Here is a 24,340-nt window from a genome sequence, read left to right as displayed (position 1 = left end):
ATTATCACTAAAGAACTTATTCAGCCAGGCATGGTGGCTCATGCCTGTAATCCCAGCACTTTGGGAAGAAGATGTAGGTGGATTTCTTCAGCTCAGAAGTTTGAGACTAGCCTTGGCAAATGGGAAAACCCCATCTCAACAAAAAAATATAAAAATTAGTCGGGCATGGTGGTGCGTGCCTGTAGTCCCAGTTACTTGGGAGGTTGAGGCAGGAGGATCCTTGAGCTACGGAGGTGGAGGTTGCAGGGAGCCGAGATTGTGCCCTTGCACTCCAGCCTGGGTGTGACAGAGCAAGACTCTGCCTAAAATAAAATTAAAAAAAAATATCCATTTAACCAAAAACCACCTATACTCCAGAAACTATTGAAAAATTTAAAAATTCTTTAAAAAGATAGGGAAGACTGTTGGGAGGTGCCAGTGCTGAACACCTGGTTTAGGGTGGGTTGGTGAGGGCAGAAAGGAAGAGATGAATTTGAGAAACATTGAAGACGAACTGCATGGCTGTTTCCAGATAGTCTTTCAGTGACTGGAAGGACTGAGAAGTTAAGATTGCTCAAAGGAAGGATGTTGATCCCCTTTGGGCCGTCCAATGGTGGCTGTGTCCCTTCAGTTTCTCTTGCAGGAATGGGCATTCTTCATGAGAAAGGCCATTTGTGACATTCTCCATTCTCCTGCCCAAGAACCAGCTGGCTAAGAGTTACCCTTCCGTTGAGTGAATGCTTTTTAGCCACAGGTCTGGACAGCTCCTGCTCCCTGCAACATGCAGAGATTGTGAGGACCCATCGAAGAGCACCTCAGCCTCCCTTTCACTTTCCTCCTCCTGTTTCTTTCCAAGCAAATATTTTGCATTTGACTTCTAGCCCATACAGAACCCATCCACCTCTTCCGTAAGACGACTAAGGGTTGTCACCCGGTTGCAAATGAGCAGCTTCGATTGCTCAGGAAAATATATTACAATTTTATCTCCTTGTACTGTTCAATAAAACATTAGTATCTCAGCATTTTTATTTAACAATAGGCAACCTTAGGCCAGTAATTATGCAACAATTATAATCATAAAAACTGTCCCCTGCTGCTCACCTAGAAACACGAATATATTAAATCAAGACTAACCATCTAAAAGGCAAGCAGCAAAGCCCCCTCATTTTTAATGTCCCTGCAGTGCACCATGGGAAGCTAATAATTCACCCTCTAATTAGTATCCCTTCTGCTGCTGTTGGCGCAAGGACAGACAAAGAGGGAGCGGCTTCGTTACAAACTCGCCTTGGTAATCTTTTAACGTCGGCATGCTCTGCGGGTTGCCTGAGAGGAGCGGGGCAAAATGGGGCATGCAACTGGGGACAGGCAGGAGCTCCTCTTGTCCTGATTGGGCACTCTTGCCCCAGTGAGCTCCACACAGGCACCCACTGGCTCATCTCTAAGCCCCTGTCTTTTCTAAGTCACTCCATATTTCTTCATGGTCATCCTTCATTAAGCCTGATTATTGAAAGGGATGGGAGTGGCAGTGATTGCAGAAAGGGCAGAACGTGAAAAAGTTCTGTGAATGCTGCAAAGTGCTAGAGACTCTCCAAGTTGGAGATGTTGATGGCAGTGACTGGCCCAATTGGCTTTTGAGGGAGACCGGTGGGCAGTGATGGATGGACTCCAAGAATGGCTTTCCAGAAAGCAGGGCATGGACATCTCATCACCTCCAGAGTGAACATCTTGGTTATTTACTTCACCACCACTCATTCTCTGGACCCCAGTTCAGAGGATCCGGTATGCTGCCCTCAAGAGGGCTTGTGTGATCCGGTAGGGCTTCTTCTTAAGGACCAGAGTCCGTCCTGCTGACTCTGTCATTGTGCAGGTGAAAAAAAACCAAAGCCCATGTTAGGTAACAGTCACAGGAGCTTACACATGTAAAAATTTTCAAGGGCCCAAGTGTCCAGGGGCAATAGGGAGTGATGGAGACCATGGTAAACTGGCAGTCATACACATTAACCACAGGTGCAGGGGTACTCAGTTCTAGCTGATTAATGACACTCACAGAACATGGGCCTAGCGTGGTTAGATCTTCTGGTTTTGTAAAAGAAAATAGCAATTTAGGTTTTTGAGGTGCAATCTTCTGAAGTAAATGTTTTTGTTTGCCCAGGTTTATATAATTAGGTAAAACTACAGAATTTTTAATTAAATGCAATGCATATTTCTGAGCCAGATGTGGCCTGCATGCCTCCAGTGTGGACATCTGGGTTCAGGCCCTGCTTCTGTGGACACAGAGCCAGATGACATGGGTTTTCCTGTGCTGAGCTCTAAATCCAATTTGACCAGTAATTGGCCTTCCTTGTGCCTGGCCTGTGTGGCCAGCCAGTCAGCCCTCACTGGACAGTTAAAACCAGGTTGGAAGGGATTCATGGAACAGCTGGGCACAATTAGGCAGCCAGGATCAAGCCTAGGTTTAAAAAGATAGGGCATTTTTCTCTCCATCACCGGTTCATTAAGCTTCCCACTTTGACAGCTGAAGCATTCCCAAGGCTGGCTGAAGCCAGATTTTTTTTTTATTCCAGTCAACTGAGAGCACCTAAGATTTTGTAATGAGATTCTCTGTGACCTGAGATGGGAGGGCACCAGAAGGCTGAGTCATGACCTCCTGGGGTACTTGGACAGATTCTCTTAGACCTCCTCCCTCCATCCAAAGAACTGGTCTGGCCAGAGAATATAGATGGAGGAGAATTGAATTGGGAGGTCGGAAATTTTTTGCTTAAAAAATGGGGAAAGCTCCTAGGATTGTATTGGAGCAGGAGTTGCTGCCAGGGTCTTTTTCTGTGAGCCCTTGCCACATCAGCTTCTGGCTGCTGTCCCTACTGCTACCAACAAGAGTGTCTGCGTTATCACCTGGGGCGGGAAAAGTCTAGAATAGGGCCAGCAGAAACCTCAGTGAGTTAGATCAAGGTTGAGGAGAATTCAAAAGGTCCTTTCTTGAGCCCCAGGGAACCAGAGCTTTGGAATCTATTCAATGCTCTGGAATATCTTTATCTCAGCTGCAAGGGAATCATCGGTTTTCTTTTCCTGGGGACTCCCTAGCAAAAGGAGAATGGCTTTCATTTGACCCCTTTGTTGTTCTCCAGTAGCAAAAATGAAGCTAGCATTTGAGCTCCTCTCATGGTCTGTGGAGGAGGCTGTGCCTTCATCACAGTGGAAGTGGCCAGGGCGGCTGCTGCAGTAATTGGGTGTTAAGAAAGCCGCCTGGGTGCTCTGTGGCCAATCTTTTGGCAGGAAAATGGAGCACTTTGTTCTTGGGGAATGGGTTATTTTGTATTTTTTTGTAGTTGTTTTTTAGGATTAAATTTTAAAAATTCACAATAGGTTTTGATTCAGGAGAACAGTAACTATGGATAACAAAGGAAATATTGATCACATTCCTGAATTTTTGTTTCAAATGTCTACTATCCAGGAGAATAGAGGGGAACTCCAAAGTAATACTTATTTACTCCGTTATTAGGGTTTCAGTTATACTTTCTCATTGAACAATGGATGTAATACTATCCCCATTTGCAGATGAGGCAACTCAGGCCCGCAGAGCTTAAGTAACTTGACTCGATCGCATAGCTGATAGGAGGCTGAAGTCAAGTTTCTAGTGTATGTACAGAAGACTCTAACCCATGCCCTCACACCATCCTGGGTTGTCTTCCTGCTTTTCAGCCTGAAGTTTGGTGGTTTTCAACTCAGAGCACATTTCTGAATCAGATTCCCATCCCTCATCCCAAAATTATTGGGTCATAATAAAAATATACTGGGAGCCAGGTATTTATTTTTTCATAAGTCCTCACAGGTGCTCTGGTGCACACTGCCAAATGAGCACCACTGGTTTATTGTAGAAGGACACGAGGTCTGGAATCTGGAGACCTGAGTGTGAGTCCTGCCTTGTATCCCTTCTCACCTCTCAGCCTCAGTTTGTCATCCTAAATCAAGTTCCAAGAATGCATTAACATGAAGGTTGTCTGAAGAGTCAAACGAGATTCCATGCATGCAGGTACTTTGTAAACTCTGGAGTTGCTATGCAAATGTTAGTCATTATTCCTGTAAACACACTGAGAATCAGGCCCAGTCTTTCTCTCCAGAATTACACAAGTTCAGGGTCACACTGGAACTGTTCGTCAGGAGCCCTTATTTGAAAATCTGACAATTCAGAGTCTTCTTCCTGCACAGTTGTTTGTTGATGATTAAATTATTGTAAATTAGTTCTACTTGTAGTATAATAAATGTCATTAACGTGACTAATCACACACCTGATTATACAACCCACTCCTCCCCCAATGTATTTTCTGCATCCTACATCCAATAAATTGTGTAAATGTAGAGCTCTTGTTAGGGCTGATGAATGGGGTGTGGGGATGTCAGCTGGCTATGTTCTCTGATTCCTTCTATGACTAGAAAGATCTTTCAAGAGTGGCCGTGCACAAGGGAAAGACTTTTGGGTACCACATTTGCCCTCATTGACTTGGCTTAGCGTCCAGGCATCACTATTACTGTTGTTGTTTAGTTACTAATACTGCCGGCACCTTTTTTTTTTTTTTTTTTTTTTGAACTCACTGTGAATAAGGTGAGCCCCTTTATGCTCATTATTTTATTCATTGATGTATAATTTATTTATTCCTTAAAGGAATCTTAAGAATGCTGAGGGTCAGAGAAATTAAGCAACTTGCCCACATCATCCTCTTAGGAAGTGATAGAATCAGGGTTTGTGTTCATGTCTGTGTGGTTTGAAGGCTGATGCTCACACTGTCTTCCACGTGAGAAAAAAAATTAGCTAAAGGCACCCCTGCTGGTAGATTTTGGGCTTGAGGAACGGTGGAGATGGGTAAACCCAAGTTTTAGGGCCAGAAAATGTCTTCTCTTTGGTCGCCTGGCTCACTGGCTGCTAGGGAGGTGGAGTAGCTGGTGACGTGGGGATGCTACTGGCAGTGGTCATGGCCACAGCAGGTGGTGGTGATAAGAAAAGGCAGTTTCCTGCTGCAGAAAGAGGACAGGAACTTAATGAAAAGACCTATGTTCTGGTCTCAGCTCTGTCTCTTATTTTCTGCTTACCCCTACGCTTATCATCTAACCTGTCTGGACCTCAGTTTTCTCATCACAGGGCTGTTTTAGGATCAAATGAAATTAAGGTTGTGAAAGCAATTTGTAAGCTGTGAAGTAATTTCCATATGCAAAGAACTATTTTTAACCTTCTCGGTGAATGAGGATACCCAGAAGTCTTAAGTCTTAAGACTCTGAAGACTTGAGTCTTTCTACAAGTGGAGATCTACCTTTCAGCTAAGCAAGTTGTTGGATGGAGGGTGGTCAGGGGCATGGTTCAAGTGGATGTGAGGATGCCAATGCTGGAGAGGACCCTCGCCCCAAAGGCCCTTCCTATGACCTTGATCATATGAATGTTCTGTGCTTTACAGAGAAGAGGCATTGTTGAAAGAACATTTCTATAAAGACGGTAAAAATGAACATTCTAAATTTGCATGCCCAGAAAGCAGAGTTGTTTTTCTGCTTAGTACTATAGCATCCAGTTCTAAAGAGACAACTGAGGCTGGGTGCAGTGGCTCACTCCTGTAATCCTAGTACTTTGGGAGACTGAGGTAGGCAAATCACCTGAGGTCAGGAGTTCGGGACCAGCCTGGCCAACATGGGGAAACCCTGTCTCTACTAAAAATACAAAAATTAGCCCAGCGTGGTGGAATGTGCCTGTAATCCCAGCTACTCAGGAAGCTGAGGCAGGAGAATCACTAGAATTTGGGAGGTGGAGGCTGCAGTGAGCCGAGATAGTGCCTCTGCACTCCAGCCTGGGTGACAGAGCAAGACTTAGTCTCAAAAAAAAAAAAAAAAAAACAACCAGAATTCATTGGGCAGCTGCAGAGGGTAAGCAACCCTGGGTGGAAAGCTGTTCATAGCCTATACACTGTCCACTGTCCAGGACAGGAGCATGGGTGCCTGTCCCAGGTGTTTGTCCTTGTCCTTGTTTTCACAATGTAAAGAAACTGTTAGTTTTGGGCTGAAGGGCAGAGGGCAGCAAATAACAAGCTGTCCATGGTAGCCACAGGTCTTCATTGCTTGACTCAGTCTGGCAGGAATAACTCTTTAAACAGGAACATGAGAAACTCACAGTGCTGGAGGGTTCCTCAGAGTGGATCTTCACTGGCTTTGACCACTGCGGCGTGTGTGTGCTGCCCCACCACTTTACCCTCTTCCCCCTTCTTCCCTGCCCTTGAACATGATATATATCACTAACTGATAATAGCATTCTTTCCTGTTTTCCCTCAGAAACTTTCGAGTATTCCTACTAAGTATCTATCTGCAATAAACTGGAGTTGGCATATTTAAAGAAACCCAGTTGCCTCTGGTGCGAATCAAACCACCTGTTGTTAAGAAAAAGGTCTCAAATCCCAGAGATGGAAGATTTGTTTAACATTACCGGTAGAATTAGAACCAGAAGAACTCCTGACTTCGTTTTACATTCTCATAACTTGAGTCTCTTTTAAACTTGTCTTGGTACACGTCACTGAATCCACAGTCATCTACCTATTATTTATTTAATAGGCCCCCTAGGTGGCCACTTATGTTGTGGTAAAAGGAAAGATGAGAAGTGATGTGTTTGAAAGTTTGTTTTCCCTGCAAATACACTTGTCGAAACCTAGGACCTGATGTAAAATGGCTGAAGATGGTGGCTCATGTCTGTAATCCCAGCATTTTGGGAGGCTGACGGTCGCCTGAGGCCAGGAGTTTGAGATCAGCCTAGGCAACGTAGTGAGACCCTATCTCTACCAAAAAAAAAAAAAAATTAGCCAGGCGTGGTGGCATGCATCTATCTGTAATCCCAGCTACTTGGGAGGCTGAGGTGAGAAGATCACTTGAGCTCAGGAGTTTGAGGCTGCAGTGAGCTATGATATCACCACTGCACTCCAGTCTGGGTGACAGAGCCAGATCCTGTCTCTAACAACAACAACAACAACAACAACAACAACAACAACAACAACGATAAGAGGGAGGGTTTTTAAGAGGCATTTAAGTCATAGAGGCTCTGCCTTCATGAATGAGATTAATACCTTGTAAAAGGGCTCAAGGGAACCAACCAGGCTCTTTTTTTGCACTTCCATCTCTTCTACCATGTAAGGACACAGGATTCTTCCCTTTCTCCCTTTTACCATGTGAAGACACAGCCAGAAAGTGCCATCCTGGAAGCAGAAAGCAGCCCTCACCAGATGCTGAATCTACTGGTGACTTGATCTTAGACTTCTCAGCCTTCAGAACTATGAGATAAATTTCCCTTATTTAGAAATTACCCAGGCTGTGATATTTTGTTATAGCAGCAAAAATTTTGTTATAACAGCAAAGTATATTAGTCATCTACTGCTCCAGAGCAAACCACTCCCTAAACATTTAAAAACTATAATCATTTATTATCTCTTATGCGTTTGTGGGTTGAGCAGCAGTTCTGCTGCTCTGGGCTCAGCTGGGCTGCTCTCAGCTGGACTTGTTTATGCATCTGCAGTCAGCTGGGGAGTCAGGTGGGGTATGGCTGGTCCAGGACAGCCTCAGCTTGGACAATGTGTCTCTCCTCCACAAGCCCCATCATCCTCCAGCAGGCTAGCTTGGGCAATGGAAGGTGCTAAGAGTACAAGTGGAAGTACATGTTGTCTGTGGAGGCCAAGGCTGGGAACTGTCACGATGTCACTTCTGCCATGGTCTATTGTCCAAAGCAAGTTACGAGCAGGACTGCAATTAGGCTGAGGGAAGCAAGGCACCTAGGGAACACATGTTAAGGAGACACTCCCTCTTAGATGTTGACCTTGCATCACCCTGCATGTGAGCAGCACCTCTTTAAAATTTTGAGCCTCAGGAGCCTCGATTGCCTCACCCTGGACTTAATCCTGGTTTAAAAGGTCAGCCCAGATTTCAGGGATGAAGAAACAGATCTCACCTTTTAATGGGAAGAACCGTGAAGTCACGTTGCTAAAGATATCAGTACCCGGACAGGAAGAAGCAAGGCCCACCATGCAATCAACCAACAGAAGGGCATTGCAAAATCTCAGTAATCACAGCAGATCTACAGCTTCCCAGAGGGACCTCACCTGAAGTTCACAATCCTTAACTTTGTGATTTTCTCCCATCTTCTGGGTAGCTAATTATTTCAAAGAGGTTCTTGTTCCATCTCCATTTTCTTATTCCTAAACACTTTCCCCAACCACTCACTAGTTCAAGTTAACTGCAACACTACCAGGCCCTTGACACACCTGGGTGTGGTCTGACACACTCTCAAAGTAAAGTCAAGGGCAGTGGGGTCAACGTTGGGGCCAGGAATACAAAACAGTCTTGGATTTTAGGTCTTCTGAAATAATAGGCATAACTACCAATTACTTTAACATTGATTGGCATGACACTTTTGCACAAAGTCAAAGATTATTTTTACAGTATGTGTGGCCTCGATGTATTTGCTAAATCTAGGCTCTATGCTTTCTCCAGTAGGATTCTAGGAATGTAAAGAATTTAAAGGTTTTCAATTGGGGGGATTTTCAAAGGAGACAGGTTTCTGAATGCATATTTATATCCGGATCTAAAAATGTAAACCCTTTGGGGCCAGAGGTATTGTCAATAGAATCAGCATTTGGCTTCATGGCTATGGCAGGCAGAAGCTGTTTCCTATGTGAGGGTAGAAATCCAGCCACCAGATGCATTGCTATTATAGCTGGATCTAAGGTAGCTCGTCAGTGAAGAGCATCAAGTTGCATCGATGGAGTGACTAGATCACTTGCTCAAGTAATGGCATCAGCCTATGGTGAATGTCCAGGATCTGGGTCCTTCATCCGACTTTGATCTATTGGTCAAGAAGGCCTGGAGGTGGCCGTTAAGTTTGCTGTCTTTCTCTGCCACCCGACTCTCTGACTTCTAAGGTAGGCCTGATGAAAACCTGTCCAAAACTGCGCTCTGATCATGTCACTTTCAATGGCTCTCCACTGCCCCTGTGCAGCTGGCCCTGATCCTTCTCTCTGGTCACATTTCCCTGTGTTTCTTTTGTATAGAACATGCTGCAGCCACACTGAACTTGCCTGTTACATGTGCCCATGCACTCTGCCCTCCGTCCACCATGCCTCTACTCAGTCTGTTTCCTCTTCCTGAGGTTTCCCTCTCTACCTCTTTAAGTCCAGCTTCTATCAATTTTGTTAAGGCATCAATTAGTTTCCATCTCTTCCGTGAAGTCTTCCTTCATCTCTTTACAGAAACCCTCTGAGATTCCGTGACATTTTGGGAGGTATTAAGAATATGGTTAAGGGTGAAGCCTTAGGAGGAAAATGGCTTAGGATCAAACACCAGTTTCATTACTTACTGGCCCTGGACAATGTTCTTAGCCCCTGTGTGCCTTCACTGGCTGTCAAATGGATTACAAATATAATTACTTTGTAGGCTATGGTGAAGATTGAATATTTAGTTATACATTAATATCCAAGAAGGCCTAGTATATGCTGAGTCAACTTTTATTATTGTTATTTAAAAATAACTAAAAATAGTTGTTGAGTATCTATATATTACATGTTCCCAGTCTATATGTGCTCAGTGTTATATGAGGAATTGCAGATATCGTGGTGAATAATGGAAGTCACCCTGCTTTGTAGAGCTTAGAGTCTAACAGGTAACAAATGCCAAATGAACCCTGCATTTTGATCTTGGCCTATTGATTTCTCCTTCTTTTGTAGACCCTAAGGGTGTGGTTACTGTCTTATATTTACCTGCAATTTTTGAGTGTCCAGCACAAAGTTTCTTGAATAATAAGTGGTACATCAATGAATGAAGACAGGATTATAGCAAAATCAGTCACCAGTTCAAGTTGGAGCTATGCCCACCAAGAATGGTTGTGCATGGGCTGTAGATCACATGGAAAAGATCTCAAATGGAATAATTTGGCTGGAAATCCTCGGCCCAGCAAGGCATGGCAGGTATAACTAGTAAGAACTAGGGACCAGGAGAGAGATCCAAGATGGCTGATTACTAGCAGCTCAGGATTGTAGCTCCCAGTGAAAGCACAGAGAATGAGGAGATGCCACACTTTCAGATGAATTTTTGTTGCTCACGGACCAGGAGATTCCCAGCAGAGGAGCCCCACAAGTTTTGCTGGCGCCCCGGCATGGCGGTTCTTGGTGCAGAGTAAACCAGACTGGGTCCCCTTTTGGTCGACATTTGGAGCTCCGGGAAGGCAGAGTCACCTATTCAGCTGATTGAGAAAGGGACTCAAGAAGGAAGCCAGACCGGAGATTCCTGGGCTGAAAAGCACCACGAATCTTAACACCGCTGTTTTGGCCCATGCAGTGGGTTGCTCAGATTCTGATGCTGGGAATCAACAAGTTGGACGTCCACTCGGAGACCTAATTTGAAAGTCGGGTAATTACAAAGACGACAGGTGGATAAATTTACAATGATAGGAAGAAACCAGCATAAAAAGGCGGAGAATACCCAAAATCAGAATGCCTCCACCTCTACCGGGGATCACAGTTCCTCATCAACAAGGGAACAAGGCCTGATGGAGAATGAATGTGTTCCATTAACAGATTTAGGCTTCAGAAGGTGGATGGTAAGAAACTTCTGTGAGTTAAAAGAACATGTTCTAGCCCAATGTGAAGAAACTAAGAACCTTGAAAAAAGGTTTGACAAAATCCTAATGAGAACAGACAATCTAGAGAGGAATATAAGTGAATTAATGGAACTAAAGAATACAATATGAGAACTCTGCAAAGCATGCACAGGTTTTAACAGTCAAATTGATCAAGCAGAAGAAAGGATATCAGAGGTCGAAGACCAACTTAATGAAATGAAATGAGAAGACAAGATTAGAGAAAAAAGAGTAAAAAGGAATGAGCAAAGTCTCCAAGAAATATGGGACTATGAGAAAAGACCTAATTTACATTTGATAGGTGTACCTGAATGTCATGAAGAGAATGAATCCAAGCTGGGAAATATTCTTCAGGATATTATTCAGGAAAACTTTCCTAACCTAGTAAGGCAGGAAAATACTCAACTTCAGGTAATACAGAGAACACCACAAAGATATTCTTCAAGTAGAGCAACCCCAAGACACATAATTGTTAGATTCACTAGGGTTGAAATAAAGGAGAAAATTCTAAGGGCAGCTAGAGAGAAAGATCAGGTTACCCATAAAGGGAAGCCTATCAGACTCACAGCAGACCTCTCAGCTGAAACCCTACAAACTAGAAGAGAATGGGGGGGGGGTCAATATTCAACATCCTCAAAGAAAAGAATTTTCAACCCAGAATCTCATATCCAGCCAAATTAAGCTTCATAAATGAAGGAAAAATAAAATTTTTCACGAACAGGCAAACACTCAGAGATTTCATCACTACCAGGCCTGCTTTAGAAGAGCTTCTGAAAGAAGCTGGTAGAAAGGAACAACCAGTATCAGTCATCCCAAAAACTTAACAAAAGGTAAAGAGTATCTCCATAATGAAGAATCTATATCAACTAATAGGCAAAATAGCCAGCTAGCATTAAATGACAATATTAAACTCACAAATATCAATATTAATCCTAAATTTAAGTAGATTAAATGCCCCAATCAAAGACACAGACAGGCAAATTGAATAAAAAGTCAAAACCCATCGGTTTGCTGTATCCAGATCCATCTCATAAGCAAGGACACAGAAAGACTCAAAACAAAGGGTTGGTGGAAGACTTACCAATCAAATGGAGAGCAAAAAGAAAAGAAAAGAAAACAGGAGTTGTAACTTTCGTCTCTGACAAAATAGACTTTAATAGTAACACAGACTAAAAGAAACAAAGAAGGACATTACATAATGGTAAAAGGATCAATACAACAATAGGAGCCAATGGTCATAAATATATATGCACCCAATACAGGAACACCCAGATACATAAGACAAGTTCTTAATGACTTATAAAGAGACTTGGACTCCCGCACAATAATAGTGGGAGACTTTGACACCACATTGTTAATATTCGACAGATCAACGAGATAGAAAATTAATAGGGATATCTATGATTTGAACTCAGACCTGGAACAAGTAAACTCAGTGAATATTTATAGAATTCTTCACCCCAGGTCCACAGAACATACGTTTTTCTCAGTATCATATTACACCTATTTTGAAAGGGACCGCATAATTGGAAGTACATCACTCTTCAGCATTTGCATAGCATTTCACAGACTTAAATGAAATATTAGTTGGCTGTTTGTTTTTTTTCTTCCCTTATTCCTTCCTGTCTCCATTGTTATGTACAATTATCAGCATAAAAGAGGTTAATACCTATTTTTAGACTGCATTCCAGCCTGGGCAATAGAGCAAGACTCCTGTTCTCTCTCCTCCTTTCTCTTTTTCTTTCTTTCTTTCAAAAAAAAAAAAAAAAAAAAAGAACTAGGGACCAGGGGCAGGCGTCCTTTCTGATGATGTCATGGATGCAATCTTCTCTCAATTCCTTGGCATCATAAAATGAATCCATTGTCCCTAAGAGCTAAAATGTGTAAGGCTGATGAATGGGAAACACATTACCTTGGAGTTAGAGCATGTGGATTTCCTTCGAGGCTCTGTTACTCAGCATCTGTGTGACCTGAACTAATCTCTCCCACTTTCTGAGCCTCAGTTTCCTTATTTGAAAAATAAGGAGGCTGGACTAGATCAGTGTCTTTTAAACTCATACTCTTCCTTCTCTCTTCCTTTCTTATTTGTCCCCTTCTTTCTCCTCTTCTTATAACTCTGGTAGCCAAAACCATTTTTCAAATAAATAAATATTCAAAGAACATTTTGTTTAAAGGGAGGCTGAAAATCCTGGGACCTCTGACTACTGAGTTTTCTCTCCTCTCACTACTTCCTATAGTGGCCCAAGAGGCACTTCTAAAGAACCCCAGGATGCCAGCAAACCCCATGTGAAGACTCCCTAGTGTTTTAGCTTTTAGGGCTCTTACGCTACAGTATTCTATGACTCAGAGCAACAGAATCAAATGCCTTTGATTAAAATCATTTCAACTCATCCCCATTAATTATGATTGATGTACCAACTGGAGAATAAGTGCATTAATGCTGTAATTATCTGTTGGGAATGTTTTATTGATTCTGCAATGATATTTTAGTCAGTTTGTATTATTTAGTTTCTGACATAAATCAAGAAGAAATGGCTATTGGTGAAGAAATTAATCATGTAAATCAAATTGTCATTGATGCTTTTAGAAATAAAAGTCTAGAACAGGCTGAGCCAAGTCTCTTACTGTCCAATGCTGTTTGCTATGATGATTGATGATTTGGACTGTGGGGAAGGCTTTGGTTTGTGCTTCCAAGGTTACAGGTGAAACATCAAATTCCCCTTGGGCCTTTCAAAAAGTGTTTCTCTCCACCTGAGTCTTCTGGGATCCATCCTTCAAATTCCTGTCTTGGATAACTGCAAGGCAAAGCTAATCCTATGGCTTTCTAAGTTCCTGCATCCTCAGGATTGTGTGTGTGTGTGTGTGTGTGTGTGTGTGTGTGTGTGTGTGTGCATCAGTGCCACTGCTCTTGAGGCCCTGGGCTGCTGCTTCTCTCAACGGGATGATAGGGGAGGTTGAGAAAATGAGACCTCAGGTTTGGAATCTGTTTCAGCGAAAATTCTTAAAGTTGCAGTGACAGAAAACTGGATGCAAACAGACAAGGAGCAAAAGAAGAAACTGGGCCTCGTAACAGGAACATTCAGGGGAGAGTCTGCTCTCAACAGGGTTTCGTTGAAGCTCAAGAGATGCCATGGGCCTGATTTCTCTGTGTCTTGGGCTGGTTTTCTTCCACCTCTGGGCCTTATTTTCAATCTATATTAAGGCAAGTAAGGGGCAGCAGGCTTATATTCCTCAATTCCAGCTTCACAACCCAAGGGGAAGGTTGCCACCTTCTCACCCAGAGACCGAGACCATGCACCACATCTCAGTGGTTCGACGCTGTGTTTCCCTCTCTTGTTAAATGGTGATGGCTGTGGGTTGGCTGCCGCTGCTGTGGCTCTGTTTGGCTCTGCTAGGCTCCTCACCATGTGTGTTCTCACTCAGGCTGCACAAACAGCCCTAAAGGGCAATAAGACTTCTATTGAGGCAGACGGAAAGAAGAGGAAAAGGCGATGTCTCACACAATAAATTGTAAGCTTCTGCTCAGATGTGGTCTATGTTATGACCACTCAGATTCTACTGGCCAAAGTCAGTCACATAGCTGACTTTGTATCATAGGGATTGAGAAGTACATTCCTCCCTTAGAGACAAAGGTGGGTGGGTACTTGCAAACGCTAACAAGATCTACCATAACTCCCAGTCTGTGTTAGCTGAGAGGAGACAGGGGAGCTTTCTGAAAAGAAAAGTGGGTGCAATTTGCTAGAAGAATGGTAAAAATCAGTCAACCTCTTCTGATCTATTGTAACTCTCCTATTCAATGTCTAAAATCTCTTCTACTGCTCAAGGTACTATTTACCCTCTCTCCCCCCAGGGAAGGGAAACTCAGCCTGCAGAGGCAATTTAGTCTGTCTTTTGACCAGTCTGCCAGCCATCCAGGAGAAAAAGTAATGAAAAATCTTTCTTCAGCTCAAGCTACTACTATGGGAGCTACCATTATGAGAGTACAGAGGAAAGATAAGAAATTAAGATCTTATAGCTCATTTTGGGGGCTTCACTAAAAGAAAAAGGAAAGAAAGAAGCAGGGTGTGGAAGGAAAAAAGCAAGATAAAAAAACATTCTCTGAAGATATCTTTATTCTAATGCATGCAAAGCAATTAAAATGCTCTGCTCCTCTATACATCTTTCACGCCAGAGTGATGGATTTGTGGTCCTGAGCACAGGCAAACTCCCTGTTTAGGGCAGAGGGCAGAGTCCTTGATCAACAGGAACACAACTTTTTCCTCGTTCATGTTTCTCTGGATGAACTATTAACTTACACTTGCTTTTAATTTACTGGCCAACAATTAGAGCCGCCTAACAGGCCAACAAGCTGGCATGATGCACCCAATTATCTTCTGAAAATGTATTTCTGTGATTGGGACTTTTAATTGCAGCTTAAATCAAATGCTCATGAACTCTGTTACCATCAAGGGAATGAGACCAGCTCATGAAATAATGAGGGCTTTGACTCCAATTCAGAGGTAAAGGAACACAGAGAAAGGAGATTTTTCCTTTTTAAAATGTCCTTCCCTCTTTTTTTTTTTCCCTGAGATTGCCTTTGCCAACATCGATGTCATAAATCCTACCACAAGGCAGCAATGTTACAACATGGGTGGGTTGTTTCAATCAGATCACAAATTGAGCATGAGTCTGCTTTGTTTCCTGGGATTCACTTCCGTACTTGCCTGCCCAGGTTTGTGTGCGTGCCAAGGTCCTCACTCCCATCACTCCAGATCAAGTGGATATGGCTTTGGAATTCAGATTTGCCAAATGGGCTCTCCTCTCAATGCCTTCACCTGATGAACTCAGATGTGGAGCTGTGCTTGTTTGCAGGGTCACATGGGGAAGAAACATGTGTCCCTGGGATGGATTCATTTATGCAGATATGACAGGAGTCCAGAGCCCAGAGCTACAAGCATCTCTCCCAATAACTTATGGTGCATAATTCAGATTACCTCCTTCCTATGAAGAGCCAATTTGCCAATTATCCCTGAAACTTTTGATTAGGTGCCTTTTACCTAAGACACTGTGCCATGGGCTATGGACTCCTGTGGTTCATTTATTTCTCTCAGAAAGGTGAGAGAGGGGCTTGGCTGAGAATCATAAACATTCCACCAATTTGATTTGAGCAGGTCTTTATTCCTAGAAGTTCCACATACCTTTGGATTTGCACCTGGATGATGTGTATTGAAAACAGCAACAGCAACAACCATAATAGCTGCCTTTATTTAGTGAAGCTGCTGTCTTTCCTAGATGCAAATTAGAATCACCTTGGAAGTTGTAAAAAATACTGATGCCTATCTTCCCACTCATAGAGATTCCAGTTTCATGGGTCTGAGCTGGGGCTTAGGCATCAATATTTTTCAAATGCTCCCTAGATAACTCTCATGCACACTCAGAGTTGAGAACCACCAGCTCATGACTCCAAAGTGCCAGGAACTGTGCAGAGATCTGAACCCGCTCTCAATAACTGGAATGAAGTATTATTATTTTCACTATATAGACAGATAAATGATGCCCAGAAGTGTTTAGTAACTCACCCAAAATCACCCAGCTAATAAGTGGTGATGACAGATTATTAGGATGAGGTGCTCAAAAATGTAGGAAATATATAAGAAGAGGATGTTGGAATTGTTTGAGTTTTAAAGAACCCCTGGAGTTGAGGCAGCATGAAAATTGGTGGAAGCAACTGGAGAGAGGCAGAGTATGAGGTCCTTCATTAGAGGACACACACTAGTGCAACAAGTACATACACTGTATCTTCTGCTTGGCAGAAAATGGGACCGTTTACCTGGGCACAATGAAGAACAGCTCGCCCAAGAGGTGGAGAGGTGCCTGCAGAGAAAGCTCCTGGCCATTTTGTCCCACTCCTGTGTCCTCCTTCTCTCCTTCCAAGAGAGCTGTTTTTCTCAGGTAGACAATATATATTTTTTTCTGCTGCCCTATCAAGGAGGAAGCCCTCCTATTTTTGTCATTGCAAACCAAAAGAGAATCGGGAAAGAAATCCAATGGCAACATGGAGAAGACAGTTGGGAGGGGAAAAGCTCATGGGTGGCTTGGGAAATGAGTTGGTACTGAAAATGAATGGAAGATGAAACAGAGGGATGCCTCAGGCTGGCAGTGTAGAGAAGGGGGTGGTGTTGTTTTGAGTCTGAATTATTCCAAAAGCTAGCTGGAGAGTCCAGCCACCAAGCTTGGCCACAGAGATTAGCTGCTGTTGTATCTTACCTCTTGTGGACAAAGAGATCAGCCCCGGCTCCAGCTAAGACTTTGCTTTTTGTCTTGTTGGATTTCTGGTCAGTGCTTCCTCTGGCCCCGTCTTATCCACCTGTCTCCCAGCCATGTTCAGCTCATTGAAAGAGTCCCCATATTTTTTAGAGATGTCTGGGCCGTGGATGTAAGAAAAGAGTAGGAAACAGACATGAATTATTGTTTTGCCAGTCTCTCTGCTTTGTTCTTCCTGTTCTTGTCCCAAGGATTGCTTTTTGGTGGGAAGAAGCCAGTGGTTCTAGAATCTTTAATCTGATTTGTTTACATGTGTATCTCCAGTATAATGCCTGGTGTATAATAAGTGCTCAATAAACACATTTGAATGAATGGATAGATAAATGAAGAGCAAGAAAACTGGGAAAGTCACAGAGTCACCAACCTGGGACTATGAACATGGTGAGGCCATTCAGAGCAATTTCCCTAAGACTTCTCCACTAGTGTGATGGAATCATAGTGTAAGCGGGATACAGAATTGTCATGAAATGCCCCAACTTTTATCCTCCACCATTTCCCATGCCCACTTACAAGTGAGATGGATTAGTGATGAATTAGCATGACTGAATATCTTTGTGTGCGACAGGAAATAATACTTCTCTCAAAAAGTTTTTGTAGAATTAAAATAGATAGTACATACAGATTGCTGACCAAAGAGCTCAATGAGTGCACTGAGCACAGTAAGTGCAAAATGAGTGGTAGTTTATAATAATAATTACCAAGAAGAAAGGTGTCTTACCCAGTTGGCCCTGCATACTAAGGATCAGTTATATGACCTTTTGGCTAGCTAGTTGTATTTCTTCTTTGCCCCTTTTCTCCCCTTTACCATTCATTTTCTTATTCATCTATAGTACCTGCTTTGTGCTAAGCTCTGAGCTAGATTCTGGGGTATGTGGTAGTACCTCAGAGTGTTCCCTGCTTCCAATACCCTTGATGCCTTCTGTGAAGATAGAGGTCACATCTGAGGATCTTCCTCAGTAGATGCTTCCATTCCTCTCTGGCCATGGGAAGAGCTACTTTTCCTGTCACACAACATCTGAAGGCAGTAACTTGACCCAGCTTGGTTGGTGGCATCTGCAGTACGTGAGATGGAGAGCAACTGGTCCTTTACTGGAATGTTCCTGTTTTAGAACCTTCTTAGACTCACCCCTGTTCCCTCAGGACTCTGCTCAAATGGTGCTCCTTGGGTAGACTTTCTATTGCATCACTCTGTTTTATTTTCCTCAAAGCATGTATCAATGTCCAAAATTACTTTATTTGTCTAATTATTTATGTGTTTATAGCTTTCTTTCCTTCTAGAATGTAACCTTCACAACATCAGGGATCGTATATGCCCTTTCCATTGTTAGTGCCCATTGGACCTAGAATGGGACTGGCATATCATAGTTAGTTGGTACATGTTAGTCATTAAATGTCTTTGTAATCTGTCTCTAGGCTCCCAGAGGCTCTTTTGGGCATCTCCCTGAGCTTCTGGAAGGTGGAATTTTCTGTTACAGGTTGATAAGGGATTCATTTGACAACACAGTTAAAAAAATCAGCCATAACCAGTGGCGTTGACAGTGTCTTTTTAAGAGCTGGCATGGAACATTTGATAAAAATATAGTGAAAGATCAGAGCACAATGAATCATATTTGGGAGAAAATATCTTTTGAAAAGCCCAGGGTAGGTCATGTTTTTTTCATGCTTGTCAACTTGGCTGAATAATTTTCTTAAAATAAATGGACGAGAATGGTAAGTTGCAAAGTAAGGGGAATGAAACACACTCCTGGCTCTATGTGAAACATGTCTCAGCCTCTGAAGGGTCTGGCCTGAGTGATGGTGAGCTTTGTGGGTGTAGAGGTGGTTTATGCATTTAGACAGGGTCAGTGTCTTGGCATCCGCACAAGATGTCTGAGCATCAGCACATTAGCCAATTTCCAATGCAAACAGATTTAATCCATCACGGATGCTGAAAGAAAGCTCTACATCTAAGATGTGTCAGCTTCTCAAATATAAGCTAAATGAGTTAATATCTTCTTATTGTTGTCTTTATTAAGCCTTAGTTAAACCATTCTTGGATAATGATGTGTCTTTGTCAGAGACTAAAAGAACACTTACTTTTAATAAAGTAAGTGTTCCTTTATATAATCTCTGAAAGGAGAATGCTGTGGCTTTGAAAGTTCAAGGAACTACAACATCCAAAATGTAAGTGACCAGGCTAATTCCCCCCGTCTTGAGCCTGGGATTTTAGGAGCAGACCCCAGGAACCACTCAATATTATGGCATGGGCTTTGGAGGTGAAATATACAGGCAACTACAGTTGGATGTCCTTTAGGGCATGGAGGGACAGGATGCTCTGGTGACAATGACAATGCAGGCATGGTGCCAATCTCGTACCCATGGGATATTCAGTTCTCAAGTTAGTGCCAAAGCCATGGCATAGCGATGAGTGGAGAAAAACTGGAGAGACTGGTCCAGTTCTCACTGCCTCCACCTGCCTACTCATAGGGATGTGAAGTCCAGGGAAACCCACATTTGGTTTACTGTTAATTCAGAGCTTTCTCGCTAGGCCCACCCTGCTAATGCCAAGCCCAGATTCCAGAACTGTTCTTCCTTCCTCCTTTTGTCAAAAATCCCCTTGCTGACACCTAACCATTTTCCTCTAACAAACTGATGAACTAATTTATACTAATATAATGATGACTTATGTGGTAAATATTTCTTAAGATGACCCCAGCGATCTCCACCTCCTGTTATCTGCAGTCTCGTGTAATCCTGTCCCCTGGAGTAAGTTGCTTCTGAGCAACAGAAAACCTCAATGTCGAGGGGCTGTCCCCTCCATTATTAGGTTACAAATGATCACTGAAACATTTGACTTGCCAGCAGAGTCTCTCTATTGCCTTCTCAACTTGCACACTTTAGGTAAAGCAAGTATTCATGTTGGAGAAGCCCATGTGGAAAGGAGCTGAAGTTGGTTTCTGGGTAAGAGCCAGCAGGAAACAGAACCTCTCAGCCAATAATCCACAGTCTTGTGACATTGATGTTGCATGTTCAGAAAGACCCACTCACTACCTGGCAGTGGGGTTTGGAGGTGTGCTTGGGGAGTTGGGACAGACAGTCCATCCTTGGAATCTCTGAATTTGGAAGCAAATCTATCCCAGATGAGCTTTCAGATGAGACCCCAGCCCAGGCTGACACCTGGACTGCAGTCTTGTGAGAGACCTTGTGGCAAAGATGTGCCACAGCTGAGCTAGGCCAGATTCTTCACCCACAGAAATGGTGAGATAATGAATGTATGTTGCTTCAAGCCACTGCAGTCATGGTAATTCATTGTATAGCAGTAGACAACTTGTACAACTGACAAAGGTTTAGCAGGCTACCTGTTCTGGGGAGTAATGCATGTTAACAGATGTCAGCGCTTTAACCAAAGAAGTGCATCTCTGACATGAGGCTTTTAGAGGGCAGGTTGGACACAACATGGAGCAAAAATAGGGAGAGATTGTGGGGGCTTCTGGGGCTTGTTTTTGAGGCTTGATAAAAGATTCATCCTTCACTCAGTTGCTTCTCTTTGAAGAAGTTCTCACCAAATGACAGCTGGTCATCACCCAAGGCCTAGCCCTCCTGTACTGCAGCAGTAGAATAAGTCTATCTTCTTGAGTTTTCACACTGACATCTATTTGAATGGCTTCCCATGCATTTGCTTGGCAATTACCAATCTGCAACTTCTCTCTTTTCCTTATAGATCAACACTCCTTCAAAATGGGAAGGCGCACTCTGCCAAACCATGTGCTTGAGTGGTTAAGAGCATTGGTCTTGGAAGCCCCATTCCCTGCCTTAGTCTCACTCCTCCCCTTCCTGGCTGTGTGAGATGGACTTTCAGTATCTCGTTTTCTTCTTTGCAAAGTACAGTTGAAGTCATGTCGATCTCCATGTGGTTATTACAGATTAAATGTAAATTCCTTAGCACTCAGTATTGAGTTCTTACTAAATACTAAGTAATGAGTAAGTATTCAGTTAGTGTTTGGGATTGTTATGACTTCAACTAATTCTCCCTTGAAATGCTTGACTGCCCTTGAGGCTTGGACAATAGAATATAGGTCTTCCCTCTGGACCTGTATCATTGCTTCAAGGTCATGGCTTATAAAAATAGAAATGAGGATGCACCTGTGTCCCAAGGTTGCACACCCCTTCCAGAACACCCTGCTTTCCTTCTCCAAGGATTTCAGACCAAACTGGGATCTTACCCAGCTCCACCTCCCACCCCTGCAACTTGAGTGAATCATTTAACCTTCTGGACCACAGTGTCTTCATCTGTAAGATGGAGCTAAAAGAAGCCCAGGGTTCCTTGAGGGCCTGTGGTGAGAGGTAAAGGAAAGAATTGGAAGGGGGCTGGGAGACTGAGATGAAGCTAGAAGGAGAGACGCTTATAAGAAGGCCCCAGGCCCTGGCATTCTCATCAGGACCCCAAGAAAGAGTGGTGGTGACTGCCACCTCTCTCAGAACAGTGGGTGCTTGAGACAGAGTCTGGATCTCACCCATTTCCAGGCCCAGGACACCAGGGGCACTTGGCAGATGTTTGTTGAATGAATGTCTGAGTGAGTAACTGAGTGAGTGAGGTCGTGCCTTTGCTAAGTGCCTAGGGCTTGCAGGTGAGAGAGCCCCTCAAAGCACAGAGACCTAGTGATTTGATAAATAAAGACCTGGTGAGTGGGTCTTCTAGCCTAGGCCCAGGTCATGTTTCTGCCATGGTGAGGACACATTGTGATTTTCATTCAGCTGGCATTTTGGGTGTCAGAGGCCTGGGCCCAGAGGACACTGAGTGAGCTGGGCAAATTTGTCCAGTCCTGCACCAGAAATGAGAGGGATGGAGGAGTCTTGCTAACCAGAACAACAAGGCTGGTCTCAGGTATGTCTCAAGGTGGGGTAGTGAGTGGATGTTTTGATGGTGATATTTGCCTAGGCTCACCACCCAGGACCTGGACATAAGAACCTGAGGTTTCCAGCTGACAGTCCAAGGTCAGAGGGCAACCCAGTCCTGGAAAGCCCTGGGTTGTGGCCTAGCAGGAAGTCTCCTCAGCGCTGGTGGGGATCCCAGAGAGACAGCTTATGACCCTGCCTTGGCCCTTGTCACACTGAATAGCACCATGTGACCTCCCAGAGACAGACTGAGGGTCCTGGAAGGGCAAAGTTCTTGGCTGGTTCATCTGGGGCCGCAGTGCTGGGGGCTGGGAGTAGGTAAACAAATCAACAGGAGAATGAACCAATGCATAGAAGGAGGATATGGAGGAAGAAAGCTCAGGTGTTCTGGAAAGTACCGTAACCCAGAAGCTGGGAGACTCCACCTCCTGCATGACTGAGGGCCAATCACATTCCTTGCTCTGTCCTGGATTTCATCCTCTGTAAGGAGGGGGATCACTTTGATTGGGTCTCAAACTGGGGGGGCCCACAGGCCACATCAGGTCTTAAATGTGCTTTGTTTGGCCAGCAATGAATTTAAAAATATAAAATCTGGATGTATTTAGGCAGGGGACACATGCTGTTTAGTTGTCCACAGCAGCATTTTCCACCAGTATATAATCTCACTAATAGGCTATGACCACTTTACAAGTCTATGGGATCTGCTTGGCCCCATAGGCATCTGGATTTGCTAGTCCTGTCATCAGAAGTCTCTAGGGGTTTGGGATTTGACATGCTAAAATTCTATTAATACAAGAGGGATAATCGATAGAGTAAAACAGAAGAAAAGGAACAGAAAGAGAGAGAAAGAAAGAGAAAAAGAAAAGAAAAAGTGGAGGACAAGGACAGGGAAGTAGAAAAAGAGATCAGGAAGCAGAAAAGGTTTTTCCAAATATTCACCCTAACCTATCCCTTGGGTCAAAAGAAAGCCCATGGCCGCCTCAGAAGAAAACAGCTTAAAAAGAAGAAGGAAACAACTCATGCCCTTTTTGGAGCAGCTCTGTGTTATACTATATTTAAAATAAAAATGAGTTTCACAATATGCAATAAAGTCTGACTGATGTTTACAAAACTGCTGTATTGAGCTCACAAGGTTTACCACTCTGCATCATCAATGGCTTTTGCAAATACATAGTCTCTCCCTCCAAAACACATAACATCATCTTTCAAATAGAATTTCCATTTGTTATTGCTTCTCTTGTCTTGGGGAAGACTCCCTTTCTCTGAGCTTCTAGACACTGCCCAGGAGGCCTGACCATGGGCTGGGCCTGGGGTTGGACCCATTGCTGCTCTACAAGGACTCAGCCTCCTTTGGGGGTCAGAATATCCTTCAGGTTTGAGTGGCTTTGGGGAATGACACAAACCTTGCCTCTGGGGCTCCCCATGGCCACAGGGGTCCAGGCTGTTTCTGCATCTAAACCCAGGAGGAGCACAGGATGGGAGGGGCAGATCTCAGAGCTCCAGCAACCCTGCTGAATTATTAATGTTCATTTCAGTTATCCTTTGGTTCAGCAGAAATATGACAAAGCAATCTCATATAATGAAATCACCCACATTTTTCTGCTGTTCACAGCAGGCTTTCGGGAACAAATTTTGCCCCCACCTTCCCGGCACTGATTGAGTTACATGTTTACGGGTGGGAGTGTTACTCCCGTGTTATTGATCGGTGTGTAGTACATAGATTAGAGTGACCTAAGGACCTTTTCTTCAGCAGGTCAGTGACTGTTCATGGCCAGCCAGTGGAAGAGGAACCTTTGTGAAACAAACAACTGTCATTTCACAGAGGGTCTCTGGGGGGACTATGCAGCCCTGTTCCAGTCTGAACAAGCTCCATTTTTCTCCCTGCTTCTTTTTCTCAATCTACCTGCCACTGAACCTTCACACTGTGAATGACATCTAAGGCTCATCAAAGTGCTTTTATAAGGAGGAGAAAGGATTTGCCTATGGTTATGCTGCTTTCTTTTCCACCTTTCCCTTCTCTCCCCATGCCATCACTTTGTGGTCATTTAATGTAAAAAAAAAAAATTAGGTTCACAATTTAAGCAATCAGAAAACAAAAATTATAAGGAATCATTCAGAAATTATGGGACCCCAAATCAGGTCTAACTGACTTGCGGATGGGCTGAATCTCATACTCTGTCATGTTTTGTTTCCTCATGGTGGTCACATCACCTCCATGGCGATGCAAAACACCAACTTTAGTTGTCTACATTTTAAAATTGGGAATATCACATAAATATCCATAAGTATGGGTTCCCCTGTAATATCAGATCTGGCAAACCGAAACCCACAGAGTAACAATTATCTGGTGATGAAACTTGGAGTCAGTGTGTTTTATTTTTTTTCCAATTCTTTGAACATTGGCAATATATGAGACCTTAAAATTCAAAAACTGGTTAACCAGCATACACCATTTTCTGATGTCAAAAGAAAGGCAGAAGAAGAATGTGGTTTTGCCATAAATATAAGTGGAGTTCACATGACATTGTCTCTTGAGGT

Source organism: Saimiri boliviensis, chromosome 1 (assembly GCF_048565385.1).
Source record: "Saimiri boliviensis isolate mSaiBol1 chromosome 1, mSaiBol1.pri, whole genome shotgun sequence".
In the NCBI taxonomy this organism is placed as follows: domain Eukaryota; kingdom Metazoa; phylum Chordata; class Mammalia; order Primates; family Cebidae; genus Saimiri; species Saimiri boliviensis.
The sequence above is the reverse complement of the archived record's forward strand: the minus strand, read 5'-3'. Positions refer to the sequence as shown.